Source organism: Sprattus sprattus, assembly GCF_963457725.1.
Source record: "Sprattus sprattus genome assembly, chromosome: 13".
Taxonomy (NCBI): Eukaryota; Metazoa; Chordata; class Actinopteri; order Clupeiformes; family Clupeidae; genus Sprattus; species Sprattus sprattus.
The window spans coordinates 15,575,629-15,583,128 of record NC_137911.1 but is presented as its reverse complement, the minus strand read 5'-3'; the positions used below and the strand labels follow the sequence as shown (position 1 = coordinate 15,583,128).

The 7,500-nt window shown below is 50.1% G+C and overlaps 1 protein-coding gene across 3 annotated transcripts in view; it reads right to left on the bottom strand.

The window, feature by feature from the left end:
• The window catches only part of qkia (QKI, KH domain containing, RNA binding a), a gene marked incomplete at its 3' end in the record, with an annotated part of 81,781 nt that overhangs the window by 12,919 nt on the left and 61,362 nt on the right, over positions 1–7,500 (bottom strand). The window lies entirely within an intron of this gene.

Here is a 7,500-nt window from a genome sequence, read left to right as displayed (position 1 = left end):
AAACAGCACAACATGCTCGCTACACACACAAATGAGTGTGTATGTGTCTGAGTCCCAAGAGGAATAAGTCACCCTTTCCTCTGCCAAAACATTCTGAGTCATGCCTCGTGGAGAAAGATGACACACACACACACACACACACACACACACACACACACACACACACACACACACACACACTTATGTCAAGGCAGAGTTAGTAGGGTGGATGAAAGTTCCCATAAAGAGTCAGACTAGCTAATTAATCGGGTAAATTGGAAACATGGATGGTCTGAACAGCAGAGAGAGAGAGAGAGAGAGAGAGAGAGAGAGAGAGAGAAAGAGAGAGCGAGCGAGACACACACACACACACAGCCTGTCTCTGTCCTGCAGTGTGGTGACTGGTTGATGAATCAGCTTGTCTTTCACCAGGCCAATGGGAAAACTACACAATCCTGTCGTCCCGCCAACAACCCTTTAATCAACTCACAATGCTGGGCCTCCTCACCAGCAAACTTCTCAGAGACACACACACACACACACACACACACACACACACACACAGTCCTGTGTGTGCATATGTGAGAGAGAGAGAGAGAGAGAGTGAAAGTGAGAGTGTGTGTGTGTGGGTGTGTGTGTGTGTGTGTGTGTGTGTGTATAATTCTTTCTAACTGTGTGTATGTCTGAGATTGGAGGTCTGTTGTCCTGCTGCTGCCAACTTTCTCCTTGCCTTTGCACAGCAAAGAGAACAACTTCCAGCTGTGTGTCCCAGAGGAGCAGGCTAGAGTTACAGCGGCCGAGAGCGTAATGGTTTATACAGCTCCGAGCTGTGTGTGAGGGGAGGGCAGATGGGGCTGATCATACAGGAGACACTTATGGGTGAGTTATAGTTTATGATTGCCAACTGGTATATCAGCTACGGACAAAGATGACCACCAGCCTTAGTGGACCACAGTATAAAAGAATGTGTGTGTGTTTGTGTGGATAACATCAGCTTTTTATGCATGCATGGATGTGTGTGTAGTTCTCAGGAGCATCATAAGAGAAAATGCTGTGCGAATGAGAGTGAGTAAGTGTGTGTGTGTGTGTGTGTGTGTGTGTGTGTGTGATGGATCAGCTGGTCAAAAGGTTAAAGAGGCAGTGGAGAGGGAGGGGGCAGCACCAGGACACCCTTGACAGCAGGGGCAGCAGTGAGACAGGGGGACACGGGGAAGGACAGCAGAGGAGAAATGAGACGGAAGGGGGGAGGAAACAGGAGTAGAGACGACCCAGAGGCAGAGGGGAGGATGGAGAGAGGACACAGGAGCAGGGAGGAGAGCGAGAGAAGACTAGAAAAGACTGGGGAGCGCACAAGGGGGTGATGAGCCCTCTACACCTCCAGGGGCAGACTGAAGAAAGAAATAATATGTATACATATACATACAGGGGGGAAGAAATGAGTAAGAGTGCTTTCTCTTAAACTCTACTACTCCAGAGGAGCCGGAGGAATAGGACGAAAAAGAAGCAGGAGGGAGGGAGCGAAGGAAGAAGTCTCCATTCTTCATTTCACACTCTCTCTCTCTCTCTTCTCTCCAGTGCTCTGCCCCGCTTTAAGCCCCTTGCCTGCCTGCCTGCGTTCCCTCTGGCAGAGGGCTGAGGTTAGAGCAGACTCCAGGTCAGCCTGAGGTTGCTAGCGCAGGGCTCAGGGCCCTCAGGACTTCATGGAAGCAGGTTTAGGATTAGGCAGAAAGCCTCTGTGACATTTTGATGGTGGGGACTTTTTATATGGGTGTGGGAGTGTGTGTGTGTGTGTGTGTGTGTGTGTGTGTGTGTGTGTGTGCGCATGTGTGAGTGCCAATGTCTCTGGGTGCTTTTCTATGTGCGAGTAAAGAAGAGTGTGTGGGTCTGTGTGTGTGTGTGTGTGTGTGAGAGAGAGTGAGAATAAGCATGCGTGTGTGTCTGAGGGGGTGTGAGGGTGTGAGGGAGGGATTTGGGGGGAATTTCTGAGTAGCTGCTGTAATGTGTGGCAGCAGCGCGAGGACTGCGGCGCTCCAGGGAGGATGGGAAAAACAAGCCTGTTTCCCTGGAACCCCAGCACAGGAAGAACAAGCAGAACCTCCCCAGAGAACCGTCCTCATGATTTAAGACCACGAGACGACAGGGAACCCAGAGGGAGAAGAGAAAAACTCCTTTCCAGGCTTCCACTGTCAAAATCACACACACACAGACACACACACATACACACAGACAGACACACAGACACAGACAGTGTAGCCACCAGTGAAGCCACTTAATAAACCAGCTCTATCAACAGGAATCAGATTCAATCAATGAGGCCTATTTGTGAAAGCAGTGAAGCGGTAAAGCCATCATTGGGGGTGGTGGAAGGGCAGAGCCTGTGTGTGTGTGTGTGTGTGTGTGTGTGTGTGTGTGTGTGTGTGTGCATGAGATAGATGCTTCGCTCAAACTACCCGACAGCTCTGGCAATGAGGTCATAAGAGTGTCTCATGAGTCATCCTCCTCTCTCCCCTTCGCTCACATACACGTCTGCTAATTCTCCTAAACTTTCTCACACAGATGGGGATGCTCATTCGCACCACTGCAGGACAAGAATTATCTGCGGGCAGCATATGGATTCCTCTGGACGCAGCATATGGATCCGGAGGACGCGTGGGCCCGGGCCAGAACTCTCACTACATCGCAGCAGCTACACACTGCCAGCTGGCCCCCACTTTCCACTTTCCTCTCTCTTAACTCCTTCTCTCTCTCCCCCCATCCATCCATCCCGTCATGGGGGAGGGGGACAAGAACAATTACCAGCTGTCAGCTCCGTCTCCCCTAGCTGTTCTGCAGGAGGTTTTTGTTTTGTTTTTGATGGACTTAATGAGAGTTAATCTGACAAATACAGCAGGGCTAGTCCACCACTAAAATGCCACCCAGGTGCTTCGGCGGTGCAACGACACTGCCACCGTGCCCCTCAGCTGTCTCGTCTTCCCCGTGCCAACCCGTCTCCTTCCCACACCTCATCCTGCGGGTACGATAAACAAAGCCATGGTGCCCAGGTGGCACAGTGCCAGGCAGGCAGGTAGGTAGGAAAGGCAGAGAGGCAGACAGACAGAAAGAGAGACAGACAGAGCAGGGGGCATCTGGTTGTGTGTGCCGTGGTGGTGGTGGTGCTGCTGCTGTTTTAAACAGAGATGTGTTTGGAGAATGAGAGAAAAACATAGAGAAAGGGGGAGGGAGGGAAGTGGAGTTGAAAAGGAGAAGAAGAAGGGAACAATCCTCTTTCCTCTGGTGGCCTGTTTCTGGCACAGCCATGCTTTACTCCACTGCTCCAGCTGCCAGTCACAGACAGATGGAGAGAGACAGAGAAAGAGGGGGTAGAGGGGGAGAGCAGTGAAAAACAGAGGACAGAGAGAAGGAGAGAGAGAGAGAAAGTGGAGAGAGACAGTGAGAGGGGGTAGAGAGGGAGAGCAGTGAGAAACATAGAATAAGAGAGAGAGAAAGAGAGAGAGAGCGAGAGAGAGCGAGAGACAGAGAGGGGGGGGGGGGGGGGGTGTAAAGCTGGAGGAGGATGGGCAGAGTTCATGTCTGTACCAAACGAGTCCAATTACTAGCAAAGTAAACAGAGGCATCAAAGGCCATGCCCTCTGCCCACGTGTGTGTGTGTGTGTGTGTTTGTAATAAAAACACACCAGACACAAACTCTGAGCAGAGGAGAGGGGAAAGCAGAAAATGGCAGAGGAGGAGAGGAGAGGAGAGGGTGACTACTAGTGAAAAACAACCCAAAAAAAGACAGCGAGAGTAGAGAGGGGGAGAGGAGAGGAGAGGAGAGGCAGTGGAGAGCGTGGTAAACAGACGGGTGGGGTTGGACACAGCCAGATGTTCCAGCCTTCAGACCACACTGATCTAACCTCTCCTCCCCTAATGTGCCCTGTCCAGACACCAACATCTGGAGGAAAAAACCCCTACTGACTGCCAGCTACACACACACACAGAGGAGAAAAGAAACGTGTGTGTTTGTGTGTGTGTGTGAGAGAGAGAGAGAGAGAGAATGAGAATGAGAGTCAGAGGGGGGAGAGATAGTGTGTGCATATGACGGATAAATACATGAGTAATTAAGTGACTGTATTTGTGAGAGTCTGAGAGAGAAATTGAGACCGAGACATTTAGCAAGAGGGCCAGAGAGAAAACGAGAGAAAGAGAGATTGGATATTTTATGGTGATAAGTCATGGACGAGTTAAAGAAGAGCACTATGTCCACAGGAAAGCTCAGCACCTAGACCTCCTCCCCTCACACTCACACACTCAATAACAGGAAGCAATCATCCCACCAGATCATTCTCAAATCTCCCTCCCTCTTCCCTCTCTCACACACACACACACACACACACACACACACACACACACACACACACACACACACACACACACACACACACACACACACACACACACACACACACACACACACACACACACACACACACACACACACACACACACACACACCAATTACATCATGTTTCTCTCTCACACACACAGCAATTACAACACACACACAGTTACAAATACACACACAAGAGTTGTCAGAGGGAAGTTACAAAACGCAGACACACAGACACTTAACACTGTTAAAACATACAGACAGAAAGACTAACCACAGTTAACACACCCATTTACAATGTTCTACACCAAATACACAGAGCACTGGACAATACACACACACTTTAACCTCCTTAGTAGATCAACTAGCCAATGCATTGTATGGTAGCTTTTACTTTTGGAACTGAGCTACATCACACACACAGCAAGAGCTGTGAGACCTGTCTCTGGATACTGTGTGTGTGTGTGTGTGTGTGTGTGTGGGGGGGGGGGGGATGTATGGCTGTGTCAGTGGTAGCCTTCACTAGGCTGATTCTCTCAGCCTTGGAGAACAGCAGCTAGCATATCAATATATCACAATGTGCCCCACACACACACACACACACACACACACACTCCCAGCCAACGGTCCACACCACTGCACACACACTCTCCTATGGTACAGAGCTCCGGCAGTGTTGGGGCAGCTGCATTACTTTTTTTTATAGCTGTGCAAATCTGCTCTGTTGTGAAGGAGTGAATCACACACCCAAAGACACAATCACAAACACACACAGACACCCACACATCCAAACACAAACACAAAGACACACACACACAAACCTAGACATGCAAACACACACACACACACAGTACACACACACACACACACACACACACTCATCAGCCCTGACATGAGGAGGCAGGAGTAATCCAGATATGAACACACAGCTTGGGTTGAGACTGATCTAATGAGGCTGTAGCCTAGTGGCACACAGAAGACACACACACACAAATGACACACACACAAAAGACACACAGACACAGACACGCACACACAGGTCCCCTCCACAGAGTTAGTGGAGGGGACGACCATGGTAGTGTGGGCAAACAAGCGAAGGAAACCCAAATGAAGGGAACGTTTGAAGTGATCTTCATTTTCCAGCAGTGGAACACGGCAGCAAAGCCCTCATCAGATAACTGTCAGGGTGACTCCTCTCTCTCTCTCTCTCTCTCTCTCTCTCTCCCCCTCTCTCTCCTTTGCTTTCTCTCTCTTCACTCACCTTTCCCCCCCTCCTGTCTGAGTCTGTATTGTTCTGTCCCAGTGATCTCTTAAAGCCGTCCAATCGAGCTGAGAATATCTTGAGGGGATTTGGGCGGCTGATTTGGGGCTTTAAATACTGCCGGATTTGCATCAAATTCTCTGGTTTCCAGTCAAAGCTGATCAGGGGCCTCCATCCTCTGCAACACCCCCTTCTCTCTCATACACACACGCTCTCGGAGATTGTGTGTGTGTGTGTGAGTATGTGTGTGCGTGCGTGAGTATGTGTGTGCGTGAGTATGAGTGTGCGTGCGTGAGTATGTGTGTCTGCACGCGTGCGTCAGTGCGACCTTCGCTCAAGCCAACGCAGTGACCCCTGCCTAGGCCACGTGGGGCAAACTGAAATGGTGTGAACGATTAACAGTCGGGTGTGAGCCAGAGGGGAATCTGTGCCCACACAGACATGCACACACACGCACACACACACACAAAAGACTAAGTGGAGGTTGTCTCCAGGCAAAGCCCGGCATGGCCGCTGACTGACTCCTGAACCATGCTGGCAGAGGATCTGAATCGGTCAAGGACGCAGCTCAGGGAATGTGTGTGTGTGTGTGTGTTAGAGAGCGTTTTTGACTGACAGGAGCAGTGCAGCGGATTTTCCGTCTGCACTTCCAGAGGGTCGTGTTCCATAAACTCGTGCGCACTCCGGGAAAAATCAGGCAGGCAAACCAAAGCCGTCAACATGGGGGCCTGATGAACACAGCATTCAGCATGCTTCCCCAAATAAATATGAAAATATACTGACATCGTGTGTGTGTGTGTGTGTGTGTGTGTTACGGTCAAGGTTTCCGTCCTTGGCAAAGGACTGTGTGAGGACAAGTGGGAGAGTTATTAGAGCCCTTAGTCATGATGAGCAGTAGTGTGTAAGGGAGTGTGTGAGGGGTTTAAAGGACTGCGAAGGATGTAGGTGTATTTAAGGGATGCTCTCAGGATGCGTGTGTGTTCAACATGTGTATGTATCAATATTTTTAAGGGATGCTCAAGAGGCTGTTGTGTGTATGAGTGAGAGAGACTGTTTTAGTGGTTTAAAGGGATGCCACAGGGGTTTAATATGTGCATTAGTGTGTGTGTGTGTGTGTGTGTGTGTGTGTGTGTGTGTGTGTGTGTGTGTTGCGCTCAATCCCATTTTCCTGTGCAAACAAAACAGGGAACGAGCAGTGGAGATGAAAAGGAGCTGTGGAGCGGTCCAGAGAGGATGAGTGAGTGAGTGAGTGTGTTTAAATTAGTGTGTGTGTGTGAGTGTGAAGAGGAGGAGTGAATGTATGTGTGTGTGTGTGTGCGCACAAAAAGGTCCGGAGAGGATGAGATGAAAGGGGCGTGGGCCCAGAGCAGAGGCCTGCAGGGCATTCCACACATAGCACAGCCCCCTCAGCCCACAACACACACACACACACACACACACACACACACACACACACACACACACACACACACACACACACACACACACACACACACACACACACACACACACACACACACACACACACACACACACACACACACACACACACACACACACACACACACACACACACACACACACACACACACAGTCCACTGATAGAAGGGAAGAGGGAAAGAGAGGGGGAAAGAAACAAAGAGCACAAAATAGAGAGGGAGGACAGAAAAGAGATAGCGCAAGTCATAGAAAAGCAAGAGAAACTGACTGTCTGAGAGAGGGAGGGAGGGAGGGAGGGAGAGAGAGAGTGGCACAGAGAGAGGGAAAGAAGGAAGGGAGAGTAAAAGAAGGAGAAAAAAGGGAGGGAGGGGGAGAGAGAGAGAGAGAGCAGAGGGACTGACAGAAAGAGAGAACTTGCACCCAGTGGATGCAATCTGACAAACAGCAGTCCTCA